Source organism: Aegilops tauschii, chromosome 6 (genome assembly GCF_002575655.3).
Source record: "Aegilops tauschii subsp. strangulata cultivar AL8/78 chromosome 6, Aet v6.0, whole genome shotgun sequence".
In the NCBI taxonomy this organism is placed as follows: domain Eukaryota; kingdom Viridiplantae; phylum Streptophyta; class Magnoliopsida; order Poales; family Poaceae; genus Aegilops; species Aegilops tauschii.
Window position 1 is genome coordinate 87,045,853 of NC_053040.3, and position 19,460 is coordinate 87,065,312.

Consider the following 19,460-nt stretch of genomic DNA (forward strand, 5'->3'; position numbering starts at 1 on the left):
TCCCGAAATCTGGGTGTGTACTTATCCAGAAAGTACCTAACAAATATGATTACACATGTAGTGGAATCAGGTGTCCCAAAAAACAGTAAGCAAACACTACAAATGATTGCACGTGTACCGGAATTAGGTGTTCCAAAGAATCAGTTGTATGCTCCTATGCTCCACGCCTCCACCTGCGCTTTCATCAGAACACATAGATTGAAAGAACGAAATCACTTTCATAAGCATGCTACCCAAGGGTTGAAACAACATAGCAACATACAACTTCTGCCTTAAGAGAAAAACTGCCGAACACATATCGTGCAAGAACTCATGTGTTCAGAGGCACTTAGTGGAGAGGAGGAGGCCTGATTGGATGCAACTCTCCAGTCCAGGCAGTGAGGAGATTCGGGATTTGCTCATCCCACCTCCAGGCAGTCGCGAGGGAAGCTATCACCAACATCCAATTTGAGCTTTGGTCCATGGCCATGGCATCCTGCAGCGCAGAGAGAGCAGAGAGAGAGATTAGTGAGGGGAGGGAGTGAGAAGGGAGGAGAGGAGAGGGAGAGAGAAGGGAGGAGGAGGGCGTTGGGTGCGGCTGACCGGCAGAGGAGGCCGGCGGCGGCTGAGCGCGAGTGGCGACCGGAGGCGGGGTGGACTCGGGGCGCAGGAGGATAAGGGAGGATCGGCGGTGCAAGCTTGTTGCGAATCTGTTTTGCTTGATCTGGGGCATGATTGGGTGAAATCGTTCCGAAAATAAGGGAGTTGCGGGCGGGGCCGCCGGGATCGGGGACGCGGAGCGGTACCAGACCATGCGTCTGCCAGGCATAACATTTAATCTTAGACGCTGATTTAAATCACAGACCATTGATCGTAATATAGACGGTAAAATATGTTTAAATTGATTTGATTGGAGGATCCTAATTATCCCGTGTACAATTTGTTGTGTGGCTTTAGAGAAGGATCCTGATTTGATTGGAAATATATTTTCATGCCCCGTTGCACGTACAAGGTGATTGGAAATTATAATGCAAGTATTTAATCCGTAATTCGGTAAATATTATGGATATAAAAATCAAATGGGAAACGAATTCGGTTTTTGGTGGGAAGGTGATCTCACGTAAGAAGGTAAGCAAATCATGATGTGATTTTTGAATCCGTAATTACCCAAGAATTAAATGAGCACCTACCAAAGAAAGCGCAAGAATTATTACCTGATATAAACCGATGAAGTGGGGGAGGGGACGAAAAAAACCAGCGAAAGTGGGACGAAAACAAACCATGGTAGGTGGGACGAAAATTGACCGGCGAAGACTACCAACTGCTCCATTAGGAGTAGAGACTACATATAAGGATACGCATGGGATGATGGTGTGTATGTGTGTGCGCATTTATACTATACTAGGCGTTTTCTAACAAAAGTGAGGAAATATATATATATATATATATATATATATATATATATATATATATATATATAGGGTCGCGCTATTCGTCACCCTGGGTGAGGAATAGTTATTCTTCACCCCCTCTCTATTTTGACATCTATGCACCGTATTTTTACGTTTCGAAAATTTTGTCTTATTTCATACATGAAAAGAGAACGTAAGAAAATATGTACTCGCCGTAAAAAATATTTTATGTTACGTAAAATTACTAATGTAAAAATATAGTGTAAAACGTACATAAAATGTGATTTTTCTGGTCTTATAACCTATATTTTGAAAAAAAAAATATACGAAATTTTACATATTGAATCAATATGCATGTAACTATTTATATTATAAACGTAATTTATTTAGGAAGCGATCGTAAGATTACCTCGGGTGAAGAATAACTTATTCTGCACCCTGGGTGATGAATAGTAACACTATATATATATATATATATATATATATATATATATATATATATATATATATATCTTAATTAAACAAAAGGAAATTGCACTTCAATGTGATAGAAAAACTAACAGTCGTTCTTTTCAAGGGCAACGAGCTAGCCACACTATGGGGAAAAAAGGCGAGACCCAATACACTCGACTTATGCTGAAAAAGCTCGGTTTATATATAAGCCGAGTAAAACTTCCGGCTGGGACCGACTTGTAAGGTACTCCCTTCGTCCGGAATATTTGTCATCAAAATGGATAAAAGAGGATGTATCTAGACGTATTTTAGTTCTAGAGACATCCCATTTTACCAATTTTGATGATAAGTATTTTCGGACGGAGGGAGTATAAACCGAGAGCCATGAACCAAACTCTCACCTCTAGTTATCACCTCTTATATATATAAGCCGAGTACTTATAAGTGGCTCTCGGGTCAATAAAGTAACATCACGACAAATCTTACCTATTGCGACACATACACAACACTCACCTCTAGTTATCACCTACGTGGGCTAGCCCAGATTATCGATGTTTTTCAGCAGCTCGCTCCATCTTGGGTGGACGCACTGGTAGAAAATGGACCTTTAGTCCCGGTTCGTAAAGGTCTTTAGTCCCGGCTGTGCAACCGGGACTAAATGTGCGCGACTAAAGACCCCTCCTTTAGTCGCGCCTCTTACGAACCGCGACTAAAGGCTTTAGTTCCGGTTTTCGTGGCTAACCGGGACTAAAGGCCCGTCCACGTGGGCGCTAGGGGTCCGTCGGGCGGAGGACCTTTAGTCGCGGTTCTCGTGGCTAACCGGGACTAAAGGCCTCCTCCGCAGGTTTAGGGTTTTAGCCCCCTAAACCTGGTTTCTTTTTAATTTGTAGTGTTTTATTTCTTTTATATTTTATTTTGTGTTTTGTTTTAATTTTGATGAAGTTTCAGTACACATATTCTACGCTACTATATACATGCATATGAAATTTCAAACAAGAAGAATTCAAGAGGAATATATAATATATATTCAATCTCGGGTGACCATATACAACTTCGAACAAGTTTCCATACACAATTAGGATGGATGACCATATACAACTTCGAACAAGTTTCAATCTCGGGTATGCATATAAATGTCTTCGTCCTCGGTATAGTGTTCTCCTTTAGGATTGATGACTTCCCTCATGAAAAATCCTGCTAATTCATCTTGAATTGGTCGGAAGCGAGCTTCTGGACTAAGCCTCCTCCGCAAGTTATCCGTCGCCTTCCGCACGCTATCCGATGCCTTCCGCTCAGAGGTTTGTCTCCGGATGTTCTCACAAACATAGTATCCACATAGATTGGTCCCCGGTGGCTGCTTATCCACATTAACTAACCTTCTAAAATCTAGCTCATGTTTGAATTCACCGACAATTTCTTCTGAGAACCGTCTCCAAACCCTACAGGGCAAAGAAAATTAAATGAACAAGGGAGTTATTAGTTACTTGATATTAGGAAATGAACGAAAGAGACCGATCGATATAGAGCTCAAATGATTGAAAATAATTACTTTTGCAGCATTTTTCTCATGTCGGCCCAACGCTTTGGATCCGAATCCATAGAGTCCATGATTAGAACTCTGGAGGTGTGAAGTTCAATATTTAGCAGAATCCAGTGGAACCTGCGGACACGTTACATGCACAGTCATGCATAACTCATCGATTAGACATACCATGTATGGAGTAAACAAAAGAGAATGGGCACAAGAGAGAAACACTCACCCAAAATGGTAAGGAAATAGAATATGACTTTTGAGTTGATGCTTTCTAAGAAACTTGTACAAGTCTTTCTCCACGTCTTCAGGGTGATATTGTAACACATGTCCATTAACGATATGTGGGTCAATAAACCCAACATCATGGATGTTTCTTATTTTGCATTCCCAAATCTTCAATCTGCATAATAGCGTACGCAACAATATAGTTAGGACAATATATATATATATATATATATATATATATATATATATAGTGCAGGCAATGAAGAACGAGATGAGGTAGAAATAAATCACTTACAGAACGTAGCAACTCAGCATAGATTTGTCGAGGTCGCGCAGATTGAACAGCTGGAACAATTCACTCATATGAACTTGTACAGAGTACCGTTTGATGTGATGCTCCTCTGTAACATCCGCATAAACATATTCTTTGTCTGCCCATGTTATGAATTGCTTGTACCAACGTAGCAGATTTCGCATTTGTGGTGGTAGACTCTTTTCCCGCGCAGGCTAGACGAGAGGCCCATTCCGCACATATTGTAATGTTATCTCACATACTGGCGCATCCTCAAGGCCTAAGAAGGCACGAAGAGTCAAACTCATCTCGGACGCTTGTTTCATGGCACTCGCTACAGTCAATCCAAGTGCTGCCGCAGCTGCTATGATCTCGGGGTCCTCTTCCGGACCGGCTTTCACTATGAGCGGGGGGATCGATTGTTTATTCTGCATCCCGAGCTGGTCAACTTGTTTCTCGCTTTTTTTACTTTCTTCTTTCTCCTCCTTCAATATTTTTGCTTGCCTACGAAGTTCATGTCCATAGTCGTCAGGCATATTCAGCTCGGCTTGGGACGGTGTCGTCAAAAAATCCTTAGCCCACTTCTTTTGCTTCTCAGTGAATACTTGCTTGGGCTCAGGCTCTTTTATCGCCTTCATATCCGCCTTCCATTTCTCATAATGAGCAGACGCGGCCAATTTGGTTTCAGCTTCACTAAGTTCCCAAGGCCTTGGGAGGAGAGGCTTCAGTGATGGCTCCGGTACCCTTGTGGTCTTAGGTACATAAGGGTCCGGGTTAATAGTCTAGGAGCGGGTTTCCTTGCTGTCCGCCTGCTTCTGCTTCTTTGCCGGAGGTGGATTGGGGGGCGTCGTACCCGCCGGAGGAGGATTGGGGGGCGTCGTACCTGCCGGAGGTTGTGGATCGGGGGACGGCGTTGAATGGCGTGAAGGAGGTGTAGGTGAACCACCACGACCACCACCACCGCCACCACCACCACCATCGGAGGGGGGTGGACTTGTTAGCCTTGGCGCCTCGCCTGGAAACACTATGTACTTCTTTTTCCATAGAATGATCTGGCGCTTGACATCTCCAAGTCTTCTCTCCCCTTCGGGTGTAGCTTTGTCAATCTCCAGGTCCTCAAACCCTTGGACTATGTCTTCCACCGTGACATGAGCATAGCCATATGCAATGGGGTTGTTGTGGTGGAGTGCTCCAGGTGTACAGGGTAAAGCACTGCCGCTAGCTACCTTCGTGGAAACGTTCCCCACGGGATAATGCAGATCACATTCTTTCATCTCCTTTACATCATCCACGGGGTAGTGAGGCTCCGGTGCACGAATCTCGATCATCGGCGCACTAGCACCAGGCGGGGCATCCGTGGAAGCCACGCTGCTTCTCCGCTGCTGGCTTCCGCGATCCGCTTCATGATCTTCATGCGGCCCTGCATCCGATTTTTCTTTTACTAGTTCATGCACGGTCTGCTTCAACTCATGGAGTTCCGATGCAAACTTCGCCATAAGATCTGCATCCCGGTCCGTCTTTCTCTTACGGCTTCTGTAACAGTACGGGTCATTGTCCTGGGAAAACCCTACTTTCCACGGAACTTTGCCTTTGCCTCGTACACGTCCTCCGTGTTCATCATTCCCGAGGGCTGTTGTCAGTGCGTCTTTCTCTCTGTTGAACTTGATCAAGCCCTCTTGAGCTTGGGTCATTGCGTCAATAAGGGCTTGGGTGGGAGCAAACTTTTTCTTCCGGTGAACACACACCCCTGTCTCCGGGTCTAGCGATCCCCCATGCCCGTACCACTAGCTTTTGGCCCTTGGGTCCCATCCCTCTGTACCTAGAGGGATTCCTCGCACCCTCAGGTCCTCCTCCATCTTCTGCCACCTAGGCTCCGAAAGGCGGTATCCTCCTGGCCCCATAATATGATGGAACTTTTTCTTACTCGCATTATCCTTATTTTTTTCGATATTTCCTTGAAATGCTCCGATTGCTTTTGCCTCACAAATTCTGGCCAATCATCTTTCAGTTTCTCATGTTGTCCATTGAAATCCGGAGTCTTTCCCTTGTTGACATAGTCACGGGTTAAATTTTTCTTGAAGTTCAGGAATGCTTCGCCCATCTTCTGAAGAGCGAACTCTTTAACTAGCCTCCTCCTCTCACGTCCACCCGGAACCTCGTTACCGAATTCATCGACTTTGTTGTATTCCGGAGGTAGAATGAAATGTTCCATAAGCTTTCTCCAGCAATCCTTTTTCGTTCTCTTGTCGACAAAACTGAAACCAAGACGTGCCTTCTTTGGCTCCTTCCATTCCTGGACGGTGATCGGGACGTTGTCTCTAACAACGACTCCGCATTGGTTGATAAACTTTGAGGTGTGCTGTAGGGGCTTGCCGGTTTCACTGACAAACTCAATGGCATATGTTTCTCCTGTTTTCATCGCCTTGGATGTGCCACGCTTTGTCATACTCGATCCGGCCGAGGGCTAAAAAAAGAAAGAGAGTCGCGCGCGTTAATACATATGTATTCACATTTCAGTAAGTTTGTATCACGAGAGGCTCAATGTATATATATACCTCGCCGGAGGTGGTTGCTACTTGCAATTCGAGATCGTCGTTTGTTGACGGTTGACCTCCGTCGACAATGTCCGTTCCTTCACCTTCTTGATCATCGACAATGTCTGTTCCACCGTCAAGGTTCAGAAAAGAAGAGACTACATCCTCTTCTTGCTCATATTCTGAGCCCGGCACATAAGGAATCTCGTTGTTGATGATGCCCATTAAATAACGTTCAGCCTCCGGATCCCTAAGCGGCTCGGCTCTATCGTCCGCCATATGTCACTCCTGCATGTAGTAAAAATTCTTTAAGTATAAAGGAATTAAAAAATAAGATTAAGGGGACATAGAGGAGGAGGAATTAAAAAATAAGATTATTGAGCACTGCCAAGTATTTTGTTTTTCCTTTTCTTCTTCCTTTTCTTCTTCCTTTTCTTTTTCCTTTTCTTCTTCCTTTTCTTCTTCCTTTTCTTCTTCCTTTTCTTTTTCCTTTTCTTTTACCTTTTCTTATTTTGTTTTTCCTTTTCTTCTTCCTTTTCTTTTTCCTTTTCTTCTTCCTTTTCTTTTTCCTTTTCTTATTTTGTTTTTCCTTTTCTTCTTCCTTTTCTTTTTCCTTTTCTTCTTCCTTTTCTTTTTCCTTTTCTTCTTCCTTTTCTTCTTCCTTTTCTTTTTCCTTTTCTTCTCGATTTTCTTGATTTCATTCCTTTAGCATTGGTTTCTTTTGTTTTGTTTTCTTTGTTTTTCTTTTTGGTTTTCATTTGGTTTCTTTCTTCTTCCTTTTTTTGAAACACATTTAACATTTTCATTTGGTTTCTTTCTTCTTCTTCCTTTTGTCTTTCTTCTTCTTCCTTTTTCTTTTTGGTTTCTTTCTTCTTCTTCCTTTTTCTTTTTGGTTTTCATTTGGTTTCTTTCTTCTTCCTTTTTTTGAAACACATTTAACATTTAACATTTTCATTTGGTTTCTTTCTTCTTCTTCCTTTTTCTTTCTTCTTCTTCCTTTTTCTTTTTGGTTTCTTTCTTCTTCTTCCTTTTTCTTTTTGGTTTTCATTTGGTTTCTTTCTTCTTCCTTTTTTTGAAACACATTTAACATTTAACATTTAACATTTTCATTTGGTTTCTTTCTTCTTCTTCCTTTTTCTTTCTTCTTCTTCTTTTTCTTTTTGGTTTCTTTCTTCTTCTTCCTTTTTCTTTTTGGTTTTCATTTGGTTTCTTTCTTCTTCCATTCCTGGACGGCAGGCGGCGGCGGGAGGCGGAGGACGGCAGGTAGGGGCAGCGGGCGGCGGGCGGCGGGCAAGGGCAGGGCCAGGGGCGGCGGGCAGGGGCAGCGGGCGGCGGGCAGGGGCAGCGGGCGGCGGGCAGGGGCAGGGCCAGGGGCGGCGGGCGGCGGGCAGGGGCAGGGTAGGGCAGGGGCGGCGGCGGCGGCGCGCTAGGGCAGGGCAGGGGCGGCGGCGGCGCTCACTGGGGGCGGGGGCGGCGGCGCGCAAGGCAGGGGAAGTGGGGGGCGGCGGAGCTCACTGGGGGCAGGGCGTCGGCGTCGATCGGCGTCGGGGCAGCAGCCTGGCGGCGTCGGCGTCGATCGGTGTCGGGGCAGGGCTTCGGCGTCGAGAGGAGAATGGGAGGTGTCGGAAAATGCTAAGTGCTGTATATATAGACAGAGCTTTAGTCCCGGTTGGGGAGGCGGACCGCGACTAAAGGTACCCTTGAGTCCCGGTTGGGGACACCAACCGCGACTAAAAGGCGGTCCGCCTCCCCAACCGGGACTAAAGGTTTTTCGCGCCGCTTTCATTCCCGCGCAGAAAGAGCCTTTAGTCGCAGTTCGTGTCACGAACCGCGACTAAAGGTCCTTTTTCATATAAAATAAAACTAATTCATTTTAAAATCTTAAAAATACAATTATATATCAAAAAAATCAGAAAAATAAAACTAATTCATTTTAAAATCTTGAAAATACAAATAATATATCAAAAAAATCAGAAAAATAAAACTAATTCATTTTAAAATCTTAAAAATACAATTATATATCAAAAAAATCAGAAAAATAAAACTAATTAATTTTAAAATCTTAAAAATACAATTATATATCAAAAAAATCAGAAAAATAAAACTAATTCATTTTAAAATCTTAAAAATACAATTATATATCAAAAAAATCAGAAAAATAAAACTAATTCATTTTAAAATCTTAAAAATACAAATAATATATCAAAAAATCAGAAAAATAAAACTAATTCATTTTAAAATCTTAAAAATACAAATAATATATCAAAAAAATCAGAAAAATAAAACTAATTCATTTTAAAATCTTAAAAATACAATTATATATCAAAACATCAGAAAAATAAAACTAATTCATTTTAAAATCTTAAAAATACAAATAATATATCAAAAAATTCAGTTCATCGATCCCTTGAAGGTTTGACAAAAGGTTTGATACATCATTCAGTTCATCGACCAAATACAAATCATCCGGATTCGCCATCGTACGTTTTAATTCACATGATCCATTCAACAAAGTTTGGTACAATAAATTATTACACATCAATTCTTCCCTTGTGTCCCTGCTTGCTTACGATTGTGCCGTATCCATGGAGCATCCTCATCATTTAACTTAATGCTTAGGTCAGTGTTCACTTTGAAGGGCGGAATTTCACCAAACATATTATAATCTTCTGACATGTCTGTCTTGTCCTCCACTCCCACGATGTTTCTTTTCCCTGAAAGAACAATGTGGCGCTTTGGATCATCGCATGATGTACTGATCGTTTTCTTATCTTTCCGTTTACTCGGTTTGCTACTCATGTCCTTCAAATAAAAAACCTGAGCGACATCTTTGGCAAGGACGAATGGTTCGTCAAGGTAACCAAGATTGTTGAAATCCACCATTGTCATTCCGTATTGCTCGTCCACCTTTACCCCACCTCCTGTTAGCTTGAACCATTTGCACCGGAACAAAGGGACCTTAAAGGAGGGTCCATAGTCAAGTTCCCATATCTCCTCTATGTAACCATAATATGTGACCTTTTGCCCATTCTCGGTTGCTGCATCAAAGCGGACACCATTGTTTTGGTTGGTGCTCTTTTTATCTTGGGCGATGGTGTAAAATGTATTCCCATTTATCTCGTACCCTTGGAAAATCGTTATAGTCGAAGATGGTTTCTTGGCCAACATGTACAGCTGATCTCCAACATCATTGTCATTCATTAAATGTTTTCGCAACCAACTGCCGAAAGTCTCCATGTGGGCCTTTCTAATCCAGGATTCAGGCTTCCCCGGGTTGTCCGAGCGTAAAATATTCTTGTGTTGCTCGAAGAACGGAGCCACCAAGCTGGAATTTTGCAGAACTGTGTGGTGTGCTTTAGTCATAGAATGACCGTCCATACATATCGTTGATTTCCTTCCGATCGTGCCTTTTCCACTTAGTCTCCCCTCGTGCCGTGATTGAGGAATATCAATCGGCTTAAGGTCAGGAACATAGTCAATACAGAACTCAATTACCTCCTCATTTCCATAGCCCTTGACGATGCTTCCTTCTGGCCTAGCACGGTTACGAACATATTTCTTTAATACTCCCATGAACCTCTCAAAGGGGAACATATTTTGTAGAAATACAGGACCGAGAATGGAAATCTCTTCGACTAGGTGGAGCAGGAGGTGCGTCATAATATCGAAGAAGGATGGTGGGAACACCAACTCGAAACTGACAAGGCATTGGACCACATCGTTCTGTAACCATGGTAGATCTTCTGGATTGATTACCTTCTGAGAGATTGCATTGAGGAATGCACATAGCTTCACAATGGCTACTCGAACTTTTTCCGGTAGGAGCCCCCTCAAAGCAATTGGAAGCAATTGCGTCATAATCACATGGCAGTCGTGAGACTTCAGGTTTTGGAACTTTTTCTCCGCCATGTTTATTATTCCCTTTATATTCGACGAGAAGCCAGACGGGACCTTCATACTGCTCAGGCATTCAAAAAAAATGACCTTCTCTTCTTTGGTAAGAGCGTAGCTGGCACGACCTTGAAACCATTCCGGATGCCGGTCATCTGGGTCTTTCAAAAGTTGCTGGTCCTGCCGTGCTTCCTTTATATCATTTGTCTTCCCATACACGCCCAAGAAGCTTAGCAGGTTCACGCAAATATTCTTCGTAACATGCATCACGTCGATTGCAGAGCGGACATCTAGGACTTTCCAATATTCTAGCTCCCAAAATATACATTTCTTCTTCCACATGGGTGCGTGCCCGTCAACTCCCCGCGGAACTGATTGTCCGCCAGGACCCTTTCCAAAGATGACTTTCAAATCCTTGACCATATCAAATATCTCAGCACCAGTACGTTCCGCAGGCTTCGGCCGGTGATCTGCCTTGCCGTTGAAATGCTTGCCTTTCTTTCTTACGTTATGATTTCGGGGAAGAAATCGACGATGACCCAGGTACACGTTCTTCTTACAATTAACCAAACGTACACTTTCAGTCTCATGTAAGCAGTGCGTGCATGCATTGTATCCCTTATTTGTCTGTCCCGAAAGGTTACTGAGAGCAGGCCAATCGTTGATGGTTACAAAAAGCAACGCTCGTAGGTCAAATTCCTCTCCTTTGTGCTCATCCCAGACACGTACACCAGGTCTGGCCCACAACTGTAAAAGTTCATCAACTAATGGCCTTAGGTACACATCGATGTCGTTCCCGGGTTGCTTTGGACCTTGGATGAGCACTGGCATCATAATGAACTTCCGCTTCATGCACAACCAAGGAGGAAGGTTGTAGATGCATAGAGTCACGGGCCAGGTGCTATGGCTGGAGCTCTGCTCGCCAAAAGGATTCATGCCATCAGTACTTAGACCAAATCTTATGTTCCTTGCGTCAGCTGCAAAATCTTTGAACACTCTGTCGATCTTTCTCCATTGCGTTCCATCAGCGGTGTGTCTCAACTCCCCGTCGGACTTACGGTCCTCTTTGTGCCATCGCAACGACTTGGCATGCTTTTTGTTCCTGAACAGACGTTTCAACCGTGGTATTATAGGAGCATACCACATCACCTTGGCGGGAACGCTCTTCCTGGGTTTCTCGCCCTCAACATCGTCACCAGGGTCATCGCCTCTGATCTTATAATGCAATGCAGTGCATACAGAGCATTCATTCAAATTCTCGTATTCACCGCGGTAGAGGATGCAGTCGTTAATGCATGCATGTATCTTCAGAACCTCTAAACCTAGAGGGCAGACAACCTTCTTTGCTTCGTACGTACTGGCGGGCAACTCGTTATTCTTCGGAAACATATTCTTCAACATTTTCAGCAAATTTTCAAATGATGAGTCACCTACACCTTCCTGTGCCTTCCATTTTAGCAAATCCAGTGTGCAGCCCAGCTTTTTCAGACTATTATCGCACCCTGGATACAGCGACTTTTTGTGATCCTCTAACATGCGATCCAAATTCTCCCTATCCTTGTCAGTTTCGCAGCGTCTCCGTGCATCAGCAATGGTCCGACCAAGATCATCAGCGGGCTCATCATGTGCCTCTTCTTCACCTTCACCTAACCCTTCCCCACCTTCAGCATCATCCTCCATGAAAGTATCACCGAAATGATCATGATAGTTGTCATCGATATCATCCCCTTCTTCATCTTCTTCCATTCTAACCCCTCTTTCTCCATGCTTGGTCCAACAATTATAGCTTCGCATGAAACCGTGCCGAAGCAGGTGCATGTGAACGTCTCTTGAGGAGGAGTAACCCTTCTGATTCTTACAGACAGCACACGGACAGATAATAAAACCTTGCTGCTTGTTCGCATTTGCCACTACGAGGAAATCTTTCAAACCGGTAGTGAACTCGCCGGAGAGTCGGGGACCGTACATCCATTGCCGATTCATCTGCATTATTATTATATAAAGTATATAATTAACCATCATGCATTTGTTAAACTAACTAGCTAGAAATAATACAAATTAAACAATGAACTACACACATGCATATTTTATCAATGACACATGAAAGGTTCAAGTTGCTAACCGCGATCGCGGAGGAAAAATAAATGAGAAAGCTCAAGTGTGGCTCGGACACTTCATATCATGTTTGTTTCAGGCTCTCGGGCATTTCATCGAACACCTTGTGTGCATAGGAGGAACCAAAAGAAACCCACCACCCCCTTCTGAATATTGTGAAGTGAGCTGAGTGAAGTGAAGTGAGCTGAGTCCTATATATAGGGATGGGCCTTTAGTCCCGGTTGGCCTGGCCAACCGCGATTAGGATGGGCCTTTAGTCCCGGTTGGCCTGGCCAACCGCGACTAAAGGCCTTCGGGGACCTTTAGTCCCGGTTGGCCAGGCCAACCGGGACTAAAGCCCCTCCCGTCCGCCAGCTGTCGACCGAGCGCGCTGGGCCCAGATAGTTGGTCGCGGGTCTCCTCCCGAACCGCGACTAAAGACCCCTTTTGTCGCGGTTCGATTATTTTGGGGACTAATGGGGGCGTATGGAAGCCTCTTTTTCTACTAGTGACGGGTGTAGGTTGCTCAGGGTTTTTTCTCTGGTTTTCTGTTTCCTATTTGATTTTCTTTTCCTTTTTTATTTTTCATTTCCCTTTTTCTTTTTTCTCTTTATTTTCTTGCTTTTTGATCGGTTTTCTTGTAGGTCACTGTTGGGTTCTTGGGGTAAACATTTTTCATTGGTTTTTAGCTTTTTCATTTTCATTTTTCTGTTTTCTATTCTATCTTTTATATTTTTTTTGTTTTGTCAATTTATTTTCTATTTTACTTCCATTTTCCATTAAAATTCCTTTTTCCATAGATATGAACATTTTTATAATGCGTGAAATTTTTATAATGATTTAAGAGAAAGGATGGAAATTTTTTGAAAGTTACATATTTTAAAATATATGACCCGTTTTTAATATTATTTGAACACTTTTAAGATGAAAAAATTCCTTTTAGAAACATATGTTTCTTTTAAAAAATCATAAACATATTTTGTGAAGTACATGAACACTTTTTAAATATTGTGGATTTATTTTGAATGTAGGAACACTTTTTAAACTACTTGAATATTTTCTAAAAAATGCGTGATTTTTTGAAGTACATGATTTTTTAATGTGTGGACACTTTTTATGACCAGATTATATATAGTGCTTTTGCATGCATGGCTTACATATGCATATCTTTTTTCCGGTGTAGTAGTTTAATCATTGGCCAGTTTAGAGAAAGGTCAATTGTGATAGTGGTGTGCACAAGATGGGGTAAATATGTATAACTTAAGTATTTTGGTGACAGTAAGAGAAAGTAAAATAATTGTATTTCGCATGAAGAATAAAAGGATAGTTGTCTGTGTGATGTGTTGGAGGTGAAAGAAATATATTTATCAACTATATGGCATCTAAATTAATGCAATACTCCGTCTTATTACTTAATACCTCACGATGTATGTTTTGGTACGGTCTTTGGGTGGAGTATTAGTTATAGATGAGTTGGTTATTTAACCGGTCTAAGATTCATGGACGTGTTGCCAATGCAATATATATCATCGCACCATATCATATGATTTTTCATAATTTTATTTCTCATTCATTACACATAGCTACACTTATATCTGTATGATCTTACAACTTTGACACATGCTACTAGTGAACCTATGAACCCAGTCCAATTTTTATCATAAAAACAATCACCATTTTACTTTTACATGCACTTTTATTTTCTGCAATTAATTATTCTAAACATACAAAGGCACTTCCAACCATATAATATGCTCATATCTTGTTGCAACTAGCAAAAGTAGTGAGATTGACAAACTCACTGTAATTGTTAGGAGCAGAGGAAGCTATAATTTTTTTTGTAGGGTTGGTCATTTAACCTGATAATGTTGATTCTAGGGATTAATAACCGTGATTTCTTAACCGGGGGAAACTTACCACCTGCTTCGAACCCTTTCACTTGGGGGTGGGGGCAACTTTCCTACCAAGAGTGAATACCTGGAGCAACACGTAGTGGTCTCTTCACATCCCCTCCATTGATGCATCAAGTTGTTTTTCTCATGCTTGTACCGGTTCATGGTGTCCTGGATCTAGCTTTGGTAGACTTTTTAGAGAATGATCTATAATTTTATTCAAACTTGACAAACATTGCAGATAAAATGGCTTAGGCCACATATCAGTGAAACTACAAAGTAACCCCTGTAACTAAAATATAGAATGAATTTTCTCATAAACATATTCTCTACGATATCAATCTTTGCAATGGGAGATTCTGCCAAGACTTCCGTAAAGAGACCGCTATCATATCAGAGTAGCAATACCTCCACTCACACACCTGCATGAACACGACTACCTTCATAGCTTTCATAAACCCTCTTGAGTCACCCATACAAAAGGATGGGAAGTCATGAGAGTTGAACTTACTTGGGTCGCAAATGGTCCCCTAGAGGTACAGGTCATCGGACCACGGGTTCTTCACTAAAATGCCAAAGAAGAACTTCAAAGTCAACCAATAAAGGCAACATAAAACACTGACACGAACTCATCAAATTCATATGACTGAATATGCGAGAACATAAACCTACAACCTAGAAGGTCAAACATACCAAACCTATAGAGACACAAACTTACTGTCTCCATATGGTGCCGCTAAGATACCTCCATCGCAGGAGCACTAGAATATTGTTACACTCAACAACTATAATAATTATGCAAATTGAACTTATGAATACGCCTAGGAAGATCCAAAGCCCCCTGAACTCAGAGCGTGACGACTGGAGACAAGGGGGAGCGGACAAAGTTTCCTCGTGGTTGCCCTCCTGAAACCTAACTTCTCGTTCACCATCCCCATGATGTGATCCTCGAATGAGTATGCAGTGGCGGAGGCTGAGCGACCGAACTAGAGATCGACTAGCTTGTCTAAATTATGGATTGTTGTAATGGTGTTTTAGCCTTGTTTTTGCTGATTAGCAAGGCAACACTACTCATATTTAATCGATAGTCAAAGTTTTAGGAAGAGGAAGAAAGGTTCTCTATATAGATCTCTCTTTTCATGATAGAAGGGAGCACCTTTTATGCAGGCGACTCATGTGCCACACAGCTCACAACTGACACCTTACAAGACCACACTGGCTTAACTCGGACCCAATCCATGATCTATCAAGCGTTGGGATTCAATGAATTCATTAGGGGGGGGGGGGGGTCTGCCAATTTTTCTATGTTATGTCGGTTTCTTCATTTTTTTTCTATTTATGTCTTTTCTTCCCTTCATTTCCATTATCCTTTTTTACTCCTTTGTTTCATTTTGTTAAAAAAATAACATATGAAGATTTTTTTCCTAAAAACATAAACTTTTTGAACACATGAACTTTTTTAAGCTCGTGTTTTTCTCTAAATACACAACATATCTCTGTGGATATATGAACTTTTTGTACATTTATTAATATTTTGTGTAAAACATGAATTTTTTCAAAAATAAGATGGTCATTTTTTAATATATTTCGTTTTAATGTTAGTAGTACATAGCTTTTTTTAATCTTGGATTCATAGCACGAAAAAAAGATGCACATAACTTAGAATGGACTGAAAAAAGGAAATAACAGCACACTACCCAAAAAAATACCCGTGCACACGCATATGGGGCCGACACAGAAAACCGGTGGCAAATCTAAATGGTTGGTAGGATGGGTCTAGGCCACCCTGTGATTTCCCAATAGTTTTTATATCACATCATATAAGGGCCCATTGGGCTGGTTTTGCCACTTATCATTGCACATTTCGGTGATTCACTGCTATTCGGCATTTCCTAAACAGCGACCGTGGTGCCCGTTACAGGCCAAATAGTATAGGGCGCACACGCCCATGTACAATAGATCTAGTAACGGGCCGGCCCATTGTCTTTTTTCTTCTTTCTTTTCTTAAATTCCAGAACTTTTTAAAATCAATTTTTTTTTCAAAATTGAAGAACCTTTTTTTCAAATTCGATGAAATTTTCTATTAAATTGAGTTTTTTCAAATTTGATGAATTGTTTTCAAAATCAATCAACTTTTCTTCAAAATTGATGAACTTTTTCAAATTTTATGAACATTTTTCCAAATTTGATTACTTTTTTTTTCAAAAATGATGAAGTTTTTTTTTTCTCAAATTCGTGAACTTTTTTAAGTTTGTAAATTTTTTTCAAAATCCATGAACATTTTTAAAGTCACGAAATTTTAGGATTTTTTGTTAAAAAATTTAGTTTTTTAAAAAATCTTAAATTTTTTTCAAATTTCAATGGTTGACTAGTCAACTGGTCCACCATGACCGATCAAAATGCGATCAGCGACCATGGGGAAACATGTCTAGTGATCGAGTGCTTTCCTTTCTGCATGGTCCGGCCCACTAGCAGGGTTGCGTGAGCGCCGGTTCCTCCAAGTGGCGCTTAAGGCTCCACATAGGAGCTCCCCTGCTATTCTCTGCTTGGGAGCATTCTTGTAAACGATGCTAGAGGTTTTTCTTTAGCAATAGCTAGAGGTGGGTTTCTTACTAGATAATGAAGTTGGACCATAGGGTTGTCCATGCCTCACGCATGCGACTCCATAGCTTGCTCCAGAACAGAGATAGCACCACCTATCAAAGGAGCATTGCTATGGATGGTTTTGGTAGCTTGCAACAACTCCAACCAGGCTTGTTGGATGTAGTTTTTTGGTTTTGGAATGTTTGGTTGTGTGTAAATATTATTGAGCCTGCACAGTGCTTAAAGCACCTTTGGGTCTTGCCCCAAGAGAACACTCAAATCGACAGTTTTTTCAAAGTCAGGATCGAGCGATGCAGCTCAAGCTTATGTGGTGGCTTTGGTGGTGGCATGTGTTATGCTCCACTCACCTTCGTAATCACGTTCACATGATCCATTGTAATTTACACAACAGTGCTTTGATTCAAAAAAAGCTCTACGCATAAAAGATGTGCATTGACTATGAGGTTCCATTCAGTCGATTGATTTCTAATTTCATGGACTCTATATCTTGAATTTTGTGCTAATTTTTGGAGGGTTTTTAGACGAATTTTAATAAAATCTTCGCACCCAGTCGGCCATTTGAAATTTTCTTTGACCACCAGCTTCATCTCACCATTTCACATGACTTCTCTATTGCACATTTTCTGTTTTGAGCATTGTAGACGAGTAGATCTACATCTCTTATTATACCACAGAAACATTTTCATGTGTGCATGTTATGAAAACCGGGTGAATTTTGGCAGAATCTTCACACCCGGTCGATCGATCGAAATTTTCTTTGACCACTAGCTTCATTTTGCCATTTCACATGACTTTCTTGTTGTACAATTTTTCGTTTCAACTATCGGAGACGGGTAGATCTACGTCTCCCTACTGAATGTACAAACGTGTCACACATGGCCATTAGTCAACTGAAAAACGATTCATGCACAGTCGGTCTCGTGACCGTTGGATGAGGATTCGAGGGCTACCACACCTTTTTCTACCTTCATTCAACCCTTCTCTTCTTCCTTCAGCACCCCGTTTCCGCGTGAGGTAACTTCCTCGCGTGGATAAAGGTGAGATTAATGATCTGAGCGTACGGAAGCAAAAGAGCAACATGTTGTATTTGAGAAGAAAATGCTCATAGAGAAATAATCGTGTGTGTTTCTTCTCAGCCCGGTAGAGGAGGATGCATGCTACCAAACTACTTGCACAGCGTAGTTTCTCTTTTTAGGCTACTTGCTCAATATAGTTTTTACCTTGTTTTTTCAGAACCAGGCCCAACTCAGCCAAGCTCGCCACAAACTTGAAAATGTTGCAGGCTATCAAACGCATCCTATATAAATTTAAGAGATGTTTTTGTCTTCAAGCATCAACTATCACTCACGCTGGGGTGGGGTGTGTGAATTGCAGCTGGTCCAAACATCAATACAGGATCTACGAAAATCAATACAGGATCTACGAAAATCAACTACTCCCTCCGTTTCTAAATATTTGTTTGTCTAGACATTTCAACAAATGACTACATACGAAGCAAAATGAGTGAATCTACACTCTAAAATATGTCTATATACAAATATTTAGGAACATTGGGAGTATCACTCAAGCTGTGGGCGATTGTCTCATGCCCGTATCTTCGAAAATCAATACAGGATCTTATAATTCTCTCCAAAATTTTCTCATTAATATAGGAATAATTCTGCGATTTTGCTTTCCCTCTATATAAACAACAGCACATCCATGGAACATCTACCAACTACCATCGACACAGGAAGGAAAGGAATATAGCTAACTGTTTCTCATGGCTCCTACCAGTAGCAACGCTCGGGTCTTGTGTCTGGTGGCTCTCCTGGTCATGTCTACCACCTTCTTGTCCTGTGATGCAGCAGGTATATATCCCTCCTATTAGTTTCTCTCGAGCGTATCCTTTATCCCTTAAATTACCCTGCTGGTCGACAGTTGTGTGCTAACCTGCTTAATTGCTCTATAGGTGGGTGGACGAAGTTTTGCGTACCCGAGAAAGCCTGCGAGACCCCAGCAGGACTTCACGGTGACTATGTGTGCAAGGTTGACTGCGGACGCCAAGGTTATGATGAGGATAAAAGCCACTGCACGAGTGGCATTTGCTGCTGTGAAAAGTAATATAAGCCGTCGATAGTTTTGTTATGTGCTGGAACGATTTTGCGTAGTGAGGGAGACTTATTTTCTATGCACACCTAGGTTTAGTTCATACAGAAACAATCAGTAAACTGTAATGGTTGTATTCTTGAGACAAATTCTGCAATGGTTGATCTATATGTCTTCCTTCTTTTGCGAACGATTTATTTGTTTTCCCTAGCCCTCCAATCAAAAGAAAAATTGAACAAACCTTTGATGACTATGAAGCACCGAAATCTCTACTCCTAATGGAGCAGTTGGTAGTCTCGCTTCCAGGTTTTTTTTTCGTCCCACCTCCCATGGGTTTTTTTGGTACCTCCTCCCACGTTCGCTGGTTTTTTTTCGTAGATTTTTTCGACCCCTCCCCCCACTTCATCGGTTTATTTTCGCATCACCCTCTCACATAATGAAAGAAATCTGAACAAATCAGAA

At 41.7% G+C, this 19,460-nt stretch overlaps 1 long non-coding RNA gene across 1 annotated transcript; it reads left to right on the forward strand.

The window, feature by feature from the left end:
* Positions 1 to 18,650: 18,650 nt before the first annotated feature.
* LOC120967394 (uncharacterized) lies at positions 18,651 to 19,168 on the forward strand. The gene is made up of 2 exons (XR_005761190.2): positions 18,651 to 18,760; positions 18,862 to 19,168. It is a non-coding gene; the product is annotated as an uncharacterized lncRNA (long non-coding RNA).
* The last annotated feature ends 292 nt before the right edge of the window (positions 19,169 to 19,460 follow it).